Source organism: Labeo rohita, chromosome 25 (assembly GCF_022985175.1).
Source record: "Labeo rohita strain BAU-BD-2019 chromosome 25, IGBB_LRoh.1.0, whole genome shotgun sequence".
Classification (NCBI taxonomy): Eukaryota; Metazoa; Chordata; class Actinopteri; order Cypriniformes; family Cyprinidae; genus Labeo; species Labeo rohita.
In genome coordinates, this window is record NC_066893.1 from 26,655,193 (window position 1) to 26,677,148 (window position 21,956).

Below are 21,956 nucleotides of genomic sequence, written 5' to 3' on the forward strand. Positions count from 1 at the left end.
TTTATCTGCTAAAAAGTTTAAGCAATAACCTACATAAATATCAGAAACCCCATTAAATAGTAAACTGAACACAGTAACATATTTCCTGTTAATTTTTTTAGTAGCCATAGGCTAGAAAGTTACCATTTAATAACTATGAATCCTGTTTAATACAATTTATTAAATAATACATTTGTATCATGATGTTATGATTTACCAGCATCTTTATTTTTTATGATTACAGTTGATTAATAATATGTTTGACAAAGTTGTATTATTTTTCACATTTTGCAATTGGTTTTACCATTTATTAATTACTAATCCCATTTAATAACATTTATTAATTACCATTAATTATTTGTATTAGTCATTTGTAATGATTTGTAATATTAACTATTATTAATGATTATTGTTAGTAACTGTTTTGAGTCCACATCCATACAATAACGCTTTTTCTAATTTAGTTTAGTATTTTTCTGTTATTTTCTATTAATTTTATGATTACAGTTGATTACAATATGATTTATAAAATTAAACACATTAACAGAATTAAAAATAGTTTAATATAAAAATAAAAACACAATGTATTTTTGTTATGTATTTTGCAATATGTTATAAATGTCATAATTTAATATAATTTATGAATTGTAATAAGTTATAAAATCATAAAAAAATATATAAAATATTATATTTTACCATTTATTAATTACTAATCCCATTTAATACCATTGATTACTTGTCATTATTATTGGTATTAGTCATTTTTATTAGTAATATTAACTATTATTATATTATTATTAGTAACTGTTTTTTTTGTTTCAATCCACCCAGTAACACTAATCTTTTTATAATTTTCTATTAATTCTATGATTACAGTTCTTTTTAATATGATTAATAAAATTAAACACTTTAATAGAATAAAAAGAGTTTAATATATAAAGAAAAACACAATGTATTTTTTAGGTATTTTGCAATCTGTTATATATACATTTATAATAATTTATAATTGTATAAATATTGTAATAATTTAATATCATTTATTAATTGTAATACATTATAAAATCATAAACAATTTTATATATACAATATTAGATTTTACCAGTTAATAATGGTATTACCATTTACTAATTACTAACCCAATTTAATACCATGTATTAATTATTATTATTAATTAATTATTAGTAATATGAACTATTAATAATAATTATTATTATAAGTAACATTTTTTTTTTTTTTAAATCCACATCCATCCAGTAACACTAATATTTTTTTCAATTAATTTTATGATTACAGTTGATTAATAATATGATTCGTATAACTAAACACATTAATAAAATAAAAAATTGCTTAATATAAAAAGAAAAAAACAATTTATTTTTTTTATATATATATATATATATATATATATATATATATATATTTTTTTTAAAATAAATAAATTTAATATAATTTATTAATAATAAAAAAAATAAAATCATAAAAATGTTATATAAAATATAATATTTTACCATTTATTAATTACTAATCCTATTTAATATCATTTATTACTTATCATTAATTATTAGTATTAGTCATTAAGTCATTTTCTATTAATTTTATGATTACAGTTGATTAATAATATGATAAATAAAATTAAACACATTAATAGAATTAAAAATAGTTTAATATAAAATGAAAAACACAATGTATATATTTTTTAGGTATTTTGCAATCTGTTCGCAATTTAATAAATATTGTAATAATTTAACAATTTATTAATTATAATAAATTATAAAATCATGAAATAATGTTATAAAAATAATAATAATATAAAATAGCATATTATAATCAAATATAATATTACTAATAAATAAAAGTTTTGTTCATCTTATTATTAATCAACTGTAATAAGATAAAAAAAAAAAAAAAATAAAAACAATGATAGATCATAATGCTTAATTAAAGCAAAATTAAATCTTTTATTGGCATCTATGGTTCCATCTTTCCATTCTACATAAGTCCAAAATGAAAAATGATCTTTGTGTGATTAAAATGTGATAATATTTATGCGTTGTTGATTGAATGTAATTCTATGAATGTACCTGTCAGTCCTGATGGCAGTAGATGTGGCGCCTCCTGCTGGTTGAGCGCTGCTGTATCGCTGCCCTCCAGGGAAGGCAGTAGGTTGTATAGTTATCTCCTGATGGGGCAAAATCACTACCCTGAAACCACACAACCTACTACCTCACCCTGTACGAACATCAGGAGCGTCCCGACCGCGTGTCCCGAGACCACAAGCCTGCCAGAAAAATCAACTTCATGGCAAAGATCGTGCTCGAAATGAATCCTGAGACCTCGAGATGCAGAAATGTTCTCGGGACTTGCATAATGTGGATGAAAAATGATCATATATTTTTGCAAAGCGCACATCTGCGAAAACTTTCTTCGAAAAAAAAACTGCAGCGGAAGCCGCGGGGAAAATCAATCATGGTCATCTGAAATGTTTCTTTAACAAAAGATCTTTTGGGAAATCATTTAATATCATCAAATCAAAATCGAGAAATCAACTAATCATTCGATCCCAATATGCACGTCGTGTAATTCAGTTTTAATGAGTTTTAATATTTCAGTGATGGATGTTGTCCATTTCAGAGACTTCATCCGGCCAACCCAGTCTGGTCTAGCTGTGCTGCGGCAGGGTTATTATAGTTTACAGGCATAAAAAAAAAGATTAAATAAATATCACAAAAATATTTTATTTAAAAAAATAATAAATAATAATAAATAAATAAATAATAAAATGAAAAAAATATATAAATAAATAAACATTATAAAATGTATAACTATATTGAAATATAAAAAATAAAATAAAAATAAAAATATTATATCTAAAAAATATATGAACATTTATTAAATATCTAAAAATTATTACAATTAAAATATGTAATAAATATATAAAAATAATTATTAAAAAATATAACATTTATTTATATTTTAATATATTTTTTTATAAAATAAAATATTTTTTAAAATTAATATAAATATTAATATAAATAAAAAATAAATGTTTATTAAAATAAAATATAACAAAACAAATCTATTTTATCAGCTTTCAACGTTCTCATTTTTGTTTAGTTTAACCTGAAGTATTAAAATAACAAATTAAAAAAGTAAAAAAAATATATCTACAATTTATTAATTTATATTTGAAAAAAAAATAAAATATATAATTTTCTAAAATTAATATAAAAATAAATGTTTATTAAAATAAAATATAACAAAACAAATCTATTTTATCAGCTTTCAACGTTCTCATTTTTGTTTAGTTTAACCTGAAGTATTAAAATAACAAATTAAAAAAGTAAAAAAAAAATTATATCTACAATTTATTAATTTATATTTGAAAAAAAATAAAATAAAATATATAATTTTCAAAAATAATATAAAAATAAATGTTTATTAAAATAAAATATAACAAAACAAAACAAACCTATTTTATCAGCTTTCAGTGTTCTCATTTTTGTTTAGTTTAACCTGAAGTATTAAAATAACAAATTAAAAAAAGTAAAAATTAATAAAACTATGTAAACATACACTTTTTAATATCTACAATTAATTTAAATAAAAAAATAAAATGTTATAAATAAAATATTTAATTTGATAAAATTAATATAAAAATAAATGTTTATTAAAATGAAATAACAAAACAAACCTATTTTATTTGCATTTTTCAGCTTTTAGCATTCTCATTTTTGTTTAGTTTAACCTGAAAAATTAAAATAACAAATTAAAAACAAAACGAATACATAAAAAGTAACAAAACTATATAAACATAAAAAATTAAAATATATAAAATTTATTTATTTTATCTTTAAATAATAAATAAATAAAAATGTATAAAAATAAAACATTTAATTTTATAAAATTAATAAAAAAAAAAAAAGTTTATTAAAATAAATATCAAACCGATGTTATTTGCTTTTTTCAGCTTAACATTCTCATTTTTGTTTAGTTTGACTTGAAGTATTAAAATAACAAATTAAAAACAAAACGAATAAGTAAAAAGTAATAAAACTGTAAACATAAAAAATAAAGTATTTAAAATTAATATATTTATTAATATAAAATGTTATTAAATAAAATACTTAATTTTATAAAATGAATATAAAAATACATTTATTAAAATAAAATATAACAAAACAAACCTATTTTATTTGCTTTTTTAGCTTTTAACATTCTCATTTTTGTTTAGTTTAACCTCAAATATTAAAATAAAACATAAATAAACTAAAACTGATAAATAAAAAAGTATGTAAAAACCTAATTAAATGACAAAAACACACCAAACTGTAACTAAAATTAAAATGAACCTAAAAATATATTAAAATATATAAAATGCATAAAATAACACACACACACCTCATTATTAAAACAAATAAAAATATAAATAAAAAAACCACATTATTTCCGCTACTTGGCACATTTCACACATCAAAAATGCAAAATAAACTGAAATGAATAAATAAAAATTAATAACCTTTATAAACATACTAAAAAAAAACTAAAAATATTACAAAAATAAAATCTAATTCAAAATATTAGCAAAAACTATAATAGTTTATCCATAATACTAGTCCACATTTTGCGTCCATCCGTCGTCGAGCTTAAAGAGGAAGATGATGGTGATATTACAGCCTCTTCAGGAAAGACAGTAAGTTGTATAGTTATCTAACAGGAAGGGTGTCACCCTAAAACTATACAACCTACTACCTCACCCCAAAGGACAGTGGGATACGCTGGAGAGACGTCCTCGCTTCAGCCCGTCTGAAAATAAACTCAATACATCACACCAGTCATATAAAAGCAGGGGTCTCAGGTCTTCAACAGCACCTGTTGGGTCCAAACTCACAAAATCACAACATGGAGAGCGGAAATGACAAACACGTTAGTGAAAGATTGTGTGTGTGCATTTGAACCGGCACCTTTCACGAGGAGAAGCGTTTCAAACTCATCTCGGTCCGATCGCCGTGCGTCTCTCCTTCCGTCTGTAATCAAGAGAAACGAATCTGTGTCAGCATCTGCTGCTTTTATGGTCAGTGTTTTCTTTAGTAATAAGGAAAGGAAAGATCAGTCTCTATAAGGAGAAGAAACAAATACATTGAAGACGTGGCCTGGTGGGAACTGCACATGGGCTTATGTGGAAAACACAAGTCTGAATCTAGTTTGGTCATTTCCCAATTTTTATTTTATTTGTTTTTTTTTCTACTGTCTACACAAAACCTTAATGAAATATTTATAAACATTTAAATATTGAATTCAATTTAAATTTAGAGTAAAATAAATGAAACTATATGATAAAATATTTAAAAGATTTTATTTTATTTTATTTTATTTTATTTTTCCCAACCTGCCTTCTCCATGTTGCTTCTATAATGGCTCTACTGTCCACACAAAACCTCATAAAATATTTATAAACATTTAAATATTTAAATAAAAAAACACAATTAAATATTAAAATAATTGTATTTATTAATAAAAATATTTAATTAAATTTAAATTTACAATAAAACAAATGAAACAAAATGATAAAATAGTAAAATGATTTTATTTACTAATGAAAATATTAATTTTAAATTGTTATTTTATTATATTTAAATACAATTTTATTTAAATAAAATACTTTATTTGAATGAATTTGAATTATTAAAATGATTTATTTACTAATAAAAAATATTTTAATTTAATTTAATTTTATTTAATTTAATTTAATTTTATTTCATTTCATTTCCCAACCTATAATGGCTCTACTGTCCATACAAAACCTCATGAAATATTTATAAACATTTAAATATTGAAATAAATTCAAATTTAAAGTAAAACAATAAAATATTAAAATTATTTATTTATTAATAAAAATATTTTTTATTTTATATTTTATTTTAATTTTATTTATTTATTTAAAATCTGCCTTCTCCCCCTTATTTCTATTAGGGCTCTACTGTCCACACAAAACCTCATGAAATGTTTACAAAAATGTAAAAAAAAAATAATTACATTTAAATTTAGAGTAAAACAAACAATATTATATAATATTAAAATATTTTATTAATATAAATAAACAATTTCCCTATTGTTTCTACCAGGGATCTACTGTCAACCACATGAAATACTTATAAATATTTATATTTAAATATTTTATGAAGATTAAATTTAGAGTAAACAAACTATAAAATAAAAAAAATAATTATTATTTTAAATATTTGTTTAATGTGTTTATGTAAATATTTAAATATTAGTTTTAAAAAATAAATGATTTTAATTACTTATTTACCTAGGTTATTTAATATTTAAATATTTGTTTATTTTATTTAAATAATTGTTTAAATAATTATTATTTATTAAAATTAAATATTGTTTAATGATTATTTTTTAACTCTAATATTGATCTTGGCTTTTAACTTTTTACCAGCAAAGGTTTTGATTTATTTCCTAATTTAATGATATATTATTATTATTATATTATTAATATGAAATATTTTTGCATACATTAAATAAACTAATAATTTTGTGGATTTTTCAGTATTTTTTTTTTCTAGTTTTTTCTTTTTTTTTTCTTTTAACACAAACATCTTGCATTTCTTAATTATGAATAACATGAGCATAACAGTTGAATCATCTAAGACATCCTGACATAGCTTTTTCATTTAATAGTTTTAGTTTATGCCATTTTAATACTTAAATTTGAATTAAAAAGAGAAATGTTGACTGGCAACTAGCTGAAATAAATGTATTTTATATTTTATTTTATTTTATTTTATTTTATTTCAAATATTTATTTTAAAATATTTAACATTTCTTTCAAGAAATGCATGATTATATTTTTAAGATCACAGGACAGTCACATGACCTTGACCTTGAATGAAGCCCAACAAAAACAGAATCCTAATTCAGAAATCAAAAACATGCTCATCATCTAAAAGGTGTGTTCATGTCATTGCCTTTTTAAATTGCATTTTATGTAATATTGAATGGATTACTGGATTGTAAACCCCATAAAACTGTGCTACTGTGCTACGCTTTCATCAGAATCGCCCTGCGACGATGCTGCGGCCCCAAGGGGCCCCAGGTGCAGACGGGAGGAATCCAGACAGCTGAGTTTGCTCAGCAGACACTAAATAGGGCAGGAGAGGCTCGGCGGCCCCCGGGTTCACAGGGCAGAGGCCTGAAGCAGCTATTTTTATATGCCAGCAGCTCCTGTTACAGATGTGCAGGACTCTGGCTGTGGGGGAGGACGGGCGCAGACGCCGCGACCCCTGCGTGATCTCTGGAGCCCGGAGCGCGTGAGTTACAGCGTAGGGCACGAGGGCGTACGCAGCTAGAAGGCAAAGTCACACATATGCACCAATGTGAAATAGTGTTTGTTTTTTTTTGTTTTTTTGTTGTTGTTGTTTTTTTAAAAGAAATTAATACTTTCATTCAGCAAGGATGCATTTGATTGATCCAAAGTGACAGTAAAGATTTCCCTTCAATGCTGTTCTTTTGAATATACCATCAAGGAATCCTGGAAAACATGTGGCATAGTTTTTTTCTAGCAATTCTAAAAAAAAAAAAAAAAAAAAAAAAAAAAGATTGTAAGATATAAAAAAACCTGGGATATTACATTAAAAAATGCGAGAGTAGAAACAAATAAAAAAATAATAAAGCAGTATGAAAATTAAATTAAACCTCAAAAACTGCATTATTTATTTTAACTGAAGTAAAATATCAAACAACAATAACAATATCGTGATATCCATACACTCATTTTTATTGAAATTTTGGGGTATTGCAAAAAAAAAAAATGCTGGATTAGAAACAAAATAAAATAAAATTAGAATAAAATAAAATAAAGCGGTATGAAAATAAAATAGTATAAAAATTAGTTTTGTTTTGTTTTTTAATTATATTAAAAGAAAAATATCAAACAACAATGACAATATCCTTTTGTCCATATATTTATTTTTACTGCATAAAAATGCTGGATTAGAAACAAATAAATTAACATTTAAAAATTAAATTAAATTAAAGCCGTATGGAAAATAAAGTAGTAATGGATATTTATTTATTAATTTATTGTAAAATTAAATTATTTTATCCATACACTCATTTTTATTTCATTTTGGGGTATTGCATAAAAATTCTGAAAAACAATAAAATAAAATAAAAGCAGTATGGAAATATTATTTTATTTTGTCCATACACTCATTTTTATTCAAATTTTGCAATTGCAAAAAAAAAAAAAAAAAAAAAAATGCTGAATTAGAAACAAAATAAAATAAAATTAGAATAACATAATAATATAAAATGAAGCAGTATGAAAATGAAATTGTACAAATTTTTTTGTTTCATGTTTCAAAACAAAATTTAATTTAATTTAATTTAATTAAAGCTGTATGGAAAATAAAGCAGTAATGGTTTATTTATTTATGTTTTGTAAAATTAAATTATTTTATCCATACACTCATTTTTATTCACATTTTGGAGTATTGCATAAAAATTCTTAAATAAAATAAAACAAAAGCAGTATAGAAAAAATATTTTATTTTATCCATACACTCATTTTTATTCAAATTTAGCAAAATGCAAAAAAAAAAAAAAAAAATAATAATAATAAAAAAAAATGCTGGATTAGAAACAAAATAAAATAAAATTAGAATAACAAAATAAAATAAAGCAGTATGAAAATGAAATTGTATAAAAAAAAATATTTTTTTAAATACATTATTCAAAGTAAAATATCAAACAACAATAACAATATCCTGTTGTCCATGTATCCATGCATAAAAATTCTGAAAAACAATAAAATAAAATAAAAGCAGTATGGAAATATTATTTTATTTTGTCCATACACTCATTTTTATTCAAATTTTGCAATTGCAAAAAAAAAAAAAAAAAAAAATGCTGAATTAGAAACAAAATAAAATAAAATTAGAATAACATAATAATATAAAATGAAGCAGTATGAAAATGAAATTGTACATTTTTTTTGTTTCATGTTTAAAACAAAATTTAATTTAATTTAATTTTAATTTTTTTAATTTAATTTAATTTAAAATTTAATAAAATTTAATGTATTTTTATTGCATAATCAAATTTAATTTATTTTAATTTAATTAAAGCTGTATGGAAAATAAAGTAGTAATGGTTTATTTATTTATTTTTTGTAAAATTAAATTATTTTATCCATACACTCATTTTTATTCACATTTTGGGGTATGCTGGATTAGATATAAAATAAAATAAAATAACATAAAATAAAATAAAACAAAAATCAAAGCAAATAAAGCAGTATTAAAATAAAATAGTAAATGTTTCAGATAAAATATACATATATATATTTTGTAAAATAACATTATTTTATTTTATACTAAGTAAAATATCAAACAATAATGACAATATCCTGTTTATACATCTATAAATTTTGAGGTATTGCATGAAATAAAATAAAATAAAATAAAATAAAAAATAAAATAAAATAAAATAAAATAAAATAAAATAAAATAAAACAATTTATTATTATTTTTTTTAATAAATTATTTTTTTGTAAAATTTTAATAATTTTATTTTTACACTCATTTTTATTCACATTTTGGGGTATTAAATAAAAATGCTGGATTAGAAATAAAATAAAATCAAATAAAGCAGTATTAAAATAAAATAGTAATTGTTTCAGATAAAAATGTGTGTGTGTATATATATATATATATATTTTTTTTTTTTTGTAAAATTACATTATTTTATTTTATTCTGAGTAAAATTTCAAACAACGACAATATCTTGTTGTCCATTATAGATTTTGGGGTATTGCATAAAATAAAATAAAATAAAATAAAATAAAAAGCAGTATGGAAATAGAATAGTAACTGTTTATTTATATTTTTTGTAAAGTTAAATTAAATTATTTTATCCATACACTCATTTTTATTCACATTTTGGGGTATTAAAAATGCTGGATTAGAAATAAAATAAAATAAAATAATTTACCAAATAATTGAATGCACATTAAACAGGTCGTGTGGCTTTACTTCAACAAATAACGCAAGTGATTGAAATATCCATTTAATGTCATTGCTGTTTTGTGAGCATTTTTACTATGACCTCACAAAACAAAAAAGACATACGCTTGAGGCTGTATCCGCCGGTGTAAACATCACTGAACAGCAGCACGACTAAATAATGAGCGTCGTTACAATGAACCTCGGCGAGGGGACGCACAGGATTTCGACACTCCAGAGCTGGACGCAAGACAATGAGCCTCTGGGAAGGGTTTTCGCCGGGCCGGCTTTGAATCTGACCGCAGACTTCAAAGGGCCGAGGAATGTGGAGCAATGATCAATCAATGAGGGCCAGATCAGGTTCCCCAGTACAGTCGCACCGCGCAGACCGGACCAACAATAGCCAGAGGAATCCGGCTCGCTCCGATTTCCTCCCCGCTATCATTCCAGCAACTGTTTCCACCTTATTTGTTCATCATTTCCCCAAACGCTCACCGTATTTGTCATGGCTGCGAGACAATGCCCAACGGAGGCTCTCAGCCAAAACAGATCCGTGGCGGTCGTGCACATTGTTCCCTCGCGTAACCTGGATTGAACTGCTTTTCGGGCGAACTAGGCTTGTTAATGCCAGAGTTTCCTCAGTTGTGTTCAGTTCTTTCCCCTGTAACTGATACAATGTGAAAAAGCTATTTAGTGACAGGCCAGAAAAGACTTATGGTCCGTGTCTCTGGTCCGAGGCGCACTGAGTCAGTCTCGTGTATTCATGAAGGAGAGCAGCTGCATCCTGTTATTAAAGCAGAGCGTTAACCTTTGCCAACAGCACCTGACAAACCCACTCGCAGCCGCTTACAGTCTCGTGTACTGTACCCGACGCCACGCCAAAAAAACTTTCTTTCTGCTCTTTCCCTGTGACCGTTCACAATGACTATGTTTGTCAAGTAAGTATTTAAAATTAAAGCATGCAAATATATGTACTTTTTAAATGTAAAATTACATACTTTTTTATCCATAGTCACATTTTAAACAACAATAAATTAATTAAATTTAATTTATTTATTATTTGTTATTTTATTTATTTACATTTTAAAGAATTGCATAAAAGTGCTCAAAATATAATAAAAATAAAATAAAACGTTAGCTTTTAAAAATAAAACATCTCTTAAAAAATATTTTTATTGCTTAAAAAGTCTGGATTGGAGACAAATGAAAAAAAAAAAAAAAAAAAAAAAAAAAAAAAAAAAAAATATATATATATATATATATATAAAACAACAATAATAGTAACCAGCGGACCATCCACTAATTGTTAATTGAATTTTGGGGTATTGCAAAAAATAAAACAATAAAAAAAATCTGTATAGCTGTCTGTCTATCTATTAAATTCATGTACTTTTAAAATGTAAATTACATACTTTTTTATCCATAGTCACACTTAAAACAACAACTCCATCCATTTAAATTTTATTATTGTTTTATTTATTTACATTTTAGGGTATTGCATAAAAGTGCTGGAAATAAAATAAAATAAAAAATAAATAAATACAAAATAAAATAAATTAAAACGTTTTTTTTAAAAAACCAAAACTTAAAAAAAAAAAAAAAGCTTTTTAAAATAAAACATGTTTAAAAATATATTTTTATTGCATAAAAAGGTTTGATTAGATGCAAATAAAACAAATAAAATAAAAATATAAAACAACAACAATAATAGTAATCAGGTGTCCATCCTCTATTTTTTATCAAATTTTGGGGTATTGCAAAAAATATCTATCTGTATTACAATAAATAAAAATAATTTATTATAAAATAAGTAATTATTTAATAAAAAATGTATGTACTTTTTATATGTAAAATTACACACTTTTTAATCCAGTCCCATTTTAATCAACAAACACTCCATCAATTTAAATTTTATTACCTTATTTTATGTATTTAAATTTTGAGAATTGTTTTAGAATTGCATAAAGGGCTGTAAATAAAATAAAATTAAAATTAAATAAAAAGTTAGCTTTTTAAAATAAAAAAAATCTGTTAAAAATATTTTTATTGCATAAAAAGTATTGATTGGACACAAATAAAAACAAACAAACAAAAAATAAATAAATAAATAAAACAACAACAATAATAGTAACCAGCTGACCATACACTAATTGTTAATCAAATTTTGGGGTATTGCAAAAAATAAAATAAAAAAATAAAAAAAAAAATCTATATAGCTGTCTGTCTATCTATTAAATTGATGTACTTTTTAAAATGTAAATTACATACTTTTTTTTACCCATAGTCAACAATAACTCCATCCATTTCATTTTTATTATTATTCTATTTATTTAAAATTTAGGGTATTGCATAAAATTGCTGGAAATAAAATAAAATAAACAAATACAAAATAAAATAAAATAAACATTTTTTTAAAAAACTAAAACTATAAACGTTTAAAAAAGCTTTTTAAAATAAAACATATGTTAAAAAATATATTTTTATTGCATAAAAAGGTTTGATTGGACACAAATAAAATAAAAATATAAAAGAACAACAATAATAGTAATCAGGTGTCCATCCACTAATTTTTTATCAAATTTTGGGGTATTGCAAAAAAATATCTATCTATATTACAATAAATAAAAAGTAATTTATTATAAAATAAGTAATTATTTAATCAAAAATGTATGTACTTTTTAAATGTAAAATTACACACTTTTTAATCCAGTCCCATTTTAAACAACAAACACTCCAAGTGTATAGCTGTCTGTCTATCTATCTATCTATCTATCTATCTATCTATCTATTTTTATAATAAGTAATTTATTATAAACAAGTAATTATTTAATCAAAATGAAAATGTGCATTAAATTTATGTGCTTTTTAAATGTAAAATTACATACTTTTTTATCCATAGTCACATTTAAAACAACAATAACTCCATCCATTTAAATTTGATTTATTTATTAATTACATTATTTTATCTATTTAAATTTTAGGGTACTGCATAAGAGTGCTAGAAATAATAAAATAAAATAAAATAAATAAACAATAATAGTAACCAAGTGTTCATCCACTAATTTTTAATCAAATTTTGGGTTACTACAAAAAAAAAAAAAAAAAAAAAAAAAAATCTATCTATCTATCTATCTATCTATCTATATTACCATAAATAAAATAAGTAATTTATTATAAAATAAGTAATTATTTAATCAAATTAAATTTACATTTAAATGTATGTACTTTTTAAATGTAAAATGACATTATTTTTTAATTCAAATAATAATTTTTGAAGATTCACTGAACTTAAATGATGATAATTTAAATATGCTTGAAGATGAAACATGATTTAGTTACTAAATGCACATCAAATGAGTGAGGTTGATTTATGCTTCAATGACAATATCATGATTTTTTCAATTGTTCTTTCTTATGTAGGTGATGGTTTAGCATCTGAACAGTGACCAACTATCTGCTCTATCAATCGGCCATGTTTTGTGATTCAGAGAGCCTTGATCGAAATGACTCATTAGCCGCGTCGCCCTCCATGGCCTCGTACCCCGCATGAACCCCCCGCCACCGCCAGATAGAAATGCATCTGTTGCTACGCTATTATTAGAGCGCCATCAACATATCTCGACCCTCTCAGGCCTCTTCATGATAGCAGACATCCCTAACCTCGATCCGTGCAATTGCGACTTTTCCAGCTAGTCTGTAATGCCAAAATGAGTTTGTTTACCCCCAAAAATTAAAAGTTAGCTGAAAATGTGCTATCAAAGATGTAGATGAGTTTGTTTCTTCATCAGATTTGGAGAAATGTTGCATTACATTACTTGCTCACCAATGGATGTGAATGGGTGCCGTCAGAATTAGAGTCCAAACAGCTGAGAAAAACATCACAATAATCCACAAGTAATCCACACCACTCCAGTCCATCAGTTAACATCTTGTGAAGTGAAAAGCTGCATGTTTGTAAGAAACAAATCCATCTTTAAGATGTTTTTAATGTCAAACTGTCACTTTTGGCTAAAATATGACTCCATAATCCATAATAACACTTCCTCCGTTGAAAAAGTTCATCTCCTGTTGTCTCTCATGTCAAATATATTTGCTTTTCGGCATGATTCAGACCAGGTGACTTTTTCACTAGAGAAAGCATTATTATGGATTATGGATAGAGGACTCGTATTTTAGCCAGAAGTGAAGGTTTAAAGTTAAAAATACCTTAATGATAAATCTGTTTCTTACAAACACACAGCTAATTGATGGACTGGAGTGGTGTGGATCACTTGTGGATTATTGTGATGTTTTTATCAGATGTTTGGACTCTCATTCCGACGGCACCCATTCACATCCATTGGTGAGCAAGTGATGCAATGCTGCATTTCTCCAAATCTGATGAAAAAAACAAACACATCTACATCATGGATGGCCTGAGTACAATTTCAAACGGTATTTAGACTTTTAATAAGTAAACAACCAAAATTTCTCCTTTACGGTCCGCTTGTGAAGTTTTCCCGTTACATATGCGAGCGCGTCACACCGCGCGAGATCCCATGCCATGCCGCGTGGCCATCTGCTCGGTGGAAATGTAAGCAGACACAGGTTGGTGGGAGAGGAACTCTCAGAGAGATTTCTGTGCTGCGCTCCTACAGGAGGTGGCATGGAAATATGCGTGCTTTGGGTACAGTTATGCAATATAGTTCATAATTCATTTTTGCACAGCAATATGGATGGTGTTTTTTGCCAAAACCAAGCAGGAGGGCAGCAGTAACTGGTACAAAGACAATCCTGGGCCTGTTGTGTAAGACTAGCGTTTCCTACTAGTAGCAAACAAACCTGTTTAACTCCTTTACTCAAATATAAAACAACAGCAATAGTAATAATAATAATAATAATAATAACCAGATGTTCATCCACTCGGTTGTATTCAAATATGGGACAATTGCATATAAATGAATGCGTAAAATAAAATCCAAGTAATAGTTCTAAAATGTTCATTAAACGTATTCTTACGTAAAACCTTTTATGACAGTTTTTATTTATCTTAAAATGCATATACAGTACTATGAAGGAAACATATTCATCAAATTATTTACTAGATGCACATCAAAAAAAGTCATGCAAGTTTAATTTAAACAAATGATGCAAGTGAATCATTCACTCAAATGATTATTCTGAGGATTATGGAAAATAATGGGTAAAAACAATCCTTTTGTGTAAGACTAGTGTTGCCTACTAGTAGCGAACAAACCTGTTTAACTCCTTTCCTCAAATATAAAACAACAGCAAGAGTAATAAATAATAATAATAGCCAGATGTTCATCCACTCAGTTGTATTCAAGTATGGGACAATTGCATATAAATGAATGCGTAAAATAAAATAAAATATTTTTTTTCCAAGTAATATTTCTAAAATGTTTATTAAAAATCTATTTTTATGTAAAACTTTTTATGACAGTTTTTATCCATCATAAAATGCATACACAATGAAGGAAACACACTGACCACATTATTTACTAAATGCATATCAAAAACGTCATGCAAGTTTAATTTAAAAATTGATGCAAGTGAATCATTCGCTCAAATGATTATTATGAAAATTTTGGAAAATAATGGGTGTAAAAACAATCCTTTTGTGTAAGACTAGCATGGCTTACTAGTGACAAACAAAACCTGTTTTACTTAATTTGCTCTAAGATTAAATCTGGTGCTTTTGGGAAAATCAGCATTTTTGCATCTATGTATTCATAATATTAAAATGTGAAAGTGTGAAGGTTCTCACTGGTTATCTACATTAGTTAATAAGTATTAACAACACTAAGATTAATAAATGCTGCTAAAGGAATGTTACTTTCTACATTTACTAACACAATTTTCAAATTGCATCTGTTAACATTAGTTAATGCACTGTGAACTAATATAAACAATGACCAACTGTATTTTTTTTTAATTGACATGAACAAAGGCTGCAAAAATATATTTGACAGTGTTTTTTCCCCTCTCAACAATGCAGATTTTACCCAATCCGAGATAAATACATTAGATATTCCCCAGCATTGCTCTGACTAGCCAAACTAGGAGGGATTTCAGCTGGTAAAGGTGGTGAGAGAGGTCACAATGCTGCTATAGATCCTTGCCAATGCTGAAAAAATAAGTTTATGGCTCGGATCCAAGGTCAGGACTCTGAGAGGGGCAGATGGATGCTGTGAAGGCGCTTATTTACATGCAGTCAGTTGGCGACAATTAAGCGGCTGAATAAGGAATGCAGTTATTTCTTTCTTGGTTTCTTAAAAGTTTCCAAAAGGGGGTTTTCACAGCACTGTCTCAGAATTCTGGTTTCCCAAAAGAATTGTTCTTAAAAGAACCATTTTTCTTAGTGTTAAGAGCATTTTAAATCATCTAAAGAACCTTATACCACAAGGTTTTTATTTGCATCTACGGTTCCATGAGGAACTTTTAAGATCGATGGAATCTTTCCATTCCACATAAGGTTCTTTAGTGGAAAAAGTTTGTTGGATTATTAAAATGTTCTTTAAACTACGAAAAACAATGGTTCATTTAAGAACTGATCACTGAAAGGTTCTTTAGGGAACCAAAAGTAGTTCTTTATAGTTCAATTAAGAAACTTATCTTAAAAATAAAGGTTCCAAAAGGCAATTTTACAGTGATGCCACTGAAGAAAACATTTTGGGTTCCCCAAAGAACGTTTTTTTTTTTTTCTTAGTGTGAAGAACATTTTTCTACTATAAAGAACCATAAAGATTCCATCGATTTTAATAGTTTTTCATAGAACCATCAATGCTAATAAAGAACCTTTGTTTTTAAGAGTGTAAAGAACACATGAAACCATAAAAGGCACAAATAGATATTCCAAAAAGAGTTTTTGCATTGATTCCATAAAATAACCTTTTTTTTTTAAGAGAGAGATGGTCTTTGTTGCTAATTCTCATCTCTAACCCATTATTCTCGTATCCAAGTCACGCATTTCAGAGCAAACTCAGAAATATAGCCACAGATCACATGACTTACACTTCACTTGTCAGCTACTGTAAAAGTGAGCAACAGTTTACCAATATTTTGACAAGTATTAAACGAAATCTAATTATTCTACAGCCATTTTGCTGTCAGTGGTAAAACATCCAGCTGCCCTTGAACGAGTTTGTCTCTCAACCTCCACTCAGGAGGATGAAAAAACATTATTAAAAATGAAAATTTGGGGAAAAAAAGCACGAAGTATCTGCCCAACAAATTATACAGGAGCTCTGACAGCACCCACAGCTTTGTCGTGACCAACAGTCAGGCAAAATGACACGTGGATCATTCAAAATCTGGAAATACATCCACAGCGTCTGAGTTAAAGCAAAATGCCACAGGTGAATAGGTTAAAAATTAACAAATATATATTACCATATTTGAGTGATTATGTTAAGAATTACAGACTTTTTTTTTCTATCGCTGTTTTTTTTATGTTCTATTTAAAAAAGCAAACAATGCATTGTCTAATAAAATATGCAATCATTTACACACATTTCCAGAACAAGATGCAAAATTCTTGTTACATTCTGTTGACATATTAAAGATTTATAAAGAGGGGATTTGGATTTGTTTTTATCACTTCATAATTCAGAAAATCATTTTCATTTCCATGCTTGTAGGAATATAAATGACATATGAACCCTTCAGTAAAAACCTTCAGAATATACATAGGAATACAACTGTAAAATTTGGTGTATTTAAGTGCTGCTAAAGTGGAGAAACACACTCATTTTGAGAAAATGACATTTAAAGACGTACTGTAATTGAAATCTACAGACGCAAATAGATAAAGTTCAATGATAAAATCTGGTCCAATAATATATAAACAACCTCCTCAGTAAAAACCTTCAGAATATAGATAGGAGTAAAACTGTACATTTTGGTGTATGTAAGTGCTGCTGACGTGGAGAAAAAACTCAGTTTGAGAAAACGGCATTGAAAGATGTATTGTAATTGAAATCTACAGATGCAAATAGATAAAGTTCAATGAAGTTTAGGCAAATAATATACAGTATGAAAAAACCCCTCAGTAAAAACCTTCAGAATATAGATAGGAATAAAACTGTAAATTTTGGTGTATGTAAAAGCTGCTGAATTGGAGAAACAAACTTGTTTTGAGAAAACTACATTTAGTGATGTACTGTAATTGAAATCTACAGATGCAAATAGATAGAGCTCAATAATAAAATCCAGTCAACTGATATATAAACAAACCCCTCAGTAAAAACCTTCAGAATATAGATAGGAGTAAAACTTTAAATTTTGGTGTTTGTAAGTGCTGCTGAAGTGGAGAAAAAACTCAGTTTGAGAAAACGGCATTGAAAGATATATGGTAATTGAAATCTACAGATGCAAATAGATAAAGTTCAATGAAATTTAGGCAAATAATATACAGTATGAACAAACCCCTCAGTAAAAAGCTTCAGAATATAGATAGGAATAAAACTGCAAATTTTGGTGTATGTAAGTGCTGCTGAAGTTGAGAAAAAACTCGTTTTGAGAAAACTACATTTAAAGATGTATTGTAATTGAAATCTACAGATGCAAATAGATTAAGTTCAATAATAAAATCAGGCGAACGATATATGAACAAACCCCTCAGTAAAAACCTTCAGAATATAGATAGGAGTAAAACTTTAAATTTTGGTGTTTGTAAGTGCTGCTGAAGTGGAGAAAAAACTCAGTTTGAGAAAACGGCATTGAAAGATATATGGTAATTGAAATCTACAGATGCAAACAGATAAAGTTCAATGAAATTTAGGCAAATAATATACAGTATGAAAAAACCCCTCAGTAAAAAGCTTCAGAATATAGATAGGAATAAAACTGCAAATTTTGGTGTATGTAAGTGCTGCTGAACTTGAGAAAAAACTCGTTTTGAGAAAACTACATTTAAAGATGTACTGTAATTGAAATCTACAGATGCAAATAGATTAAGTTCAATAATAAAATCAGGCGAACGATATATGAACAAACCCCTCAGTAAAAACCTTCAGAAAAGAGAGAGGAATAAAACTGTACATTTTGGTGTGCGTAAGTGCTGCTGAAGTAGAGAAACAAACTCATTTTGAGAGAATTATTACTGCATGTAAAATATTGTAACTAAAATCAATGGAAGCAAGTAGATAAAGTGTAATCAAATAAACACTTAAAAGTATAATATGCCTTAGTCATCGCATTATGAAAAGCAAAATCCCCAAATTGACCAACATGTTTTTTCCTGTAGTGTCTCGCCTTACTTCCTCTTACATACCATTTAGTGTTGCTGCTAAAGTGAAATCATTTTGCTCTATGTCGGCAATTGCAATGGGCATTTTACAAATGAATTTTGACATCTGCTTTGTGATTATGGGATTGTTAAGTCGGCCCTGCACCAGCAGTGTCGGGACCAGACTCTAGAGGGCGACACTATCAGGTGCATAAGAATGGAAATGTTCTTCCCACCAGGGTTGAACATACAAAAGTTCATTATATTCATTATACTGTAAAAAAAAACAAACAAAAAAAAAAACACTTTCTGATTCATTAAATAAATCATTGAAAAAAATAATAATCAATGCATTTTAGTATAACACCTTCTGTTGAACTTGAACTTGAACTCATAGTTTAGAATACAAACCATCTAATCAATAAATATAAAGCGATCACATGTAATTGTTTTCTAAATTTTCTATTATTATTATTAATCACATCATTTAAGTAATTAAAAAAAAAGATAACATCCGTGCTCACCTGTGCAGGGCTGCATCTTGGTTTGTCCATTTCAAACTTCACTTGTGCCTAAAGAAAAACACATAAAAATATATTATTATAATTATCATTTTGTAAAACGAGCAATTTGTTTGCTTAAAAGGACAGTACATGTAATATTTCAGTTACTGCCGTATTTGTGGTATTCCACTCTACTTTATACATGCGAGTTTAAAAGCACATCTGCTTTTTTCATAATTAAACCATGCTGTTCATAAACATTTCGCTGTTTGTTTAATGAGGTAAATCATCAATACGGTTAATTGATGACTGCGACAGAGATCTATTTCGTGAATTATTGATCAAAGATCAACAAAAGGTGAAGTAATTATTAATTAAATCTTCTGATTATGGAAAAAAAAAACAGAATATGCTTTAATCAATGTGAATATGTAATTCAAAGATGCGTTCTGAGTATTTTCAATTCAACAGTTACGCAAAAAAAAGAGACATAACATTAGTTGGAAAAATGCCAGCAAATTTTGAATGCATTTCTCATTAAAGCACATAATCTGCATTTATGAACTAAAAATAAGCTAGTACAAATATAAATACATAAGGTGTCATGACATAAAACAAAGTGGGGAAAAATGGAAAAACAGACATTTGTGTTATCTACTTAATACAGTATGGGCATATTTATAACATTATAGCAGGAATGAACATGAAACATGAGTTTATAAAATTAGAGAGTTCAAAATCTAAAATATGTTGCAATGCGAGAAGATCTGCATTCTTTTATGCATAAAACTACGTTTTCTTTGACATGCTTTATTATGAGCAAATGCACGGTGTAAAGCGTTTTTTAAGAGAGAACATATTTTAGATAATGACTTTTAAATTATAAATTTAAATATGTAACATTTAGTGATCTTTAAAGCCGTCACTTTGTTTTCTAACCTTTTTTGTGAATTTGAAAACTCTATCTTCTGATATCTATTTACAGTTTTGCACGCGAGCTTAATAAACTGTATAAATTGTGGGACTGTAATTTAATTTTAACTGTAAGTGACTCATGACTATACATGCACAAGAGCACACACACTTTCTTCCTTTTATTTTGTCTGACTTTTCTGCAAAACATTTGGTGCAAATTGCAAAAACACAGAAAGATGTGTAAATCCGTTATGCCACTAACAATCATGCAACAAACTTTACAAAGGATTATCTAGCAGTAAATGACCCAATAAATCTGTCAGCTAACACAAATTATCCTAACGTTGTGGAGAACTCAATGAAAGCTTGGACTTTGGAAAAGAGCAACACATTTTGATTAAATATAAGGAATTATATTTCACGAACGTGTGCAGTATATTTAAAAATAATATGAAATCAATGTTGTGCGTGTTTGTATTACAGTGTTCATGTACTAAACACATTAGATGCAAAACATCAGAAACAAAGACAATTACTACAAATGTAATAGGATTAAAAATACTTAAATGGATTAAACCAAAAATAAAATGCAGCAGAGTAAATGTCCCGCAGTGCATCATAAAAGCCATGAAATATTAAAAAATCTGCACTGTCATTTTGGGACTAAACTGTATACAGTAAGTTAGACAATACACAAGCTAAAAGACAAACATTCATAATCAGACATAAAATGTTATATATGTTAAAATATCTGCGATTCTGGTCATATTTATAATGTTAAAAAGTTTTAAAAAAAAATTGTAAAGGCGATTACACACACACACACACACATACACACACGTTAAAGACAATGAAAAACACATATATTTTTCCATAAAATTATACTAACTTTACCTAAAGCATATTATAATTCAAACAGACTAACTCTAAACCATTAGTTGTGCACAAAATAAATGCAAAGAGATTAAAAAGTTTATTTAAATTATGAAATAAAACCAGGACTTCGTAAAAACAAAGTGTGTGTGTTGTGTGTGTGTGTGTGTTTCAGTAAATAAAGTTTTTTGACAGAAAATTGTCTTAAAATATAGTGGTAACTATAAAAAAAAAAAAAAAAAAAACAGTCTGGGTGTATTTAATTTTGTCAGCACAATAGATTTTTTTAAAATCTATATTGATTAATAGTACCGATAGAGCTCGATTCACATACTGAATCAAAATGGTGGACTTGAACTTCACACACACTGAGGCCCAAACTACTGAGGAATGAAACCCCCCTCACTGCAGACCGTGTGTGTGTGTGTGTGTGTGAGTGTGTGA

The 21,956-nt window shown here is 26.5% G+C and overlaps 1 long non-coding RNA gene across 2 annotated transcripts in view; it reads right to left on the bottom strand.

Annotated features, from left to right (window-relative positions):
- Positions 1-1,450: 1,450 nt before the first annotated feature.
- Positions 1,451-21,956, bottom strand: part of LOC127156445 (uncharacterized) — a 40,303-nt gene continuing 19,797 nt past the window's right edge. Inside the window, exons 5-6 of one of the 2 annotated variants that reach the window (XR_007825754.1) lie at positions 19,746-19,793; positions 1,451-5,003 (exon numbers count right to left, since the gene is read on the bottom strand). This is a non-coding gene — a long non-coding RNA (uncharacterized LOC127156445). The remainder of the gene's footprint in view (positions 5,004-19,745; positions 19,794-21,956) is intronic. The other variant, XR_007825755.1, reaches the window with a different exon arrangement.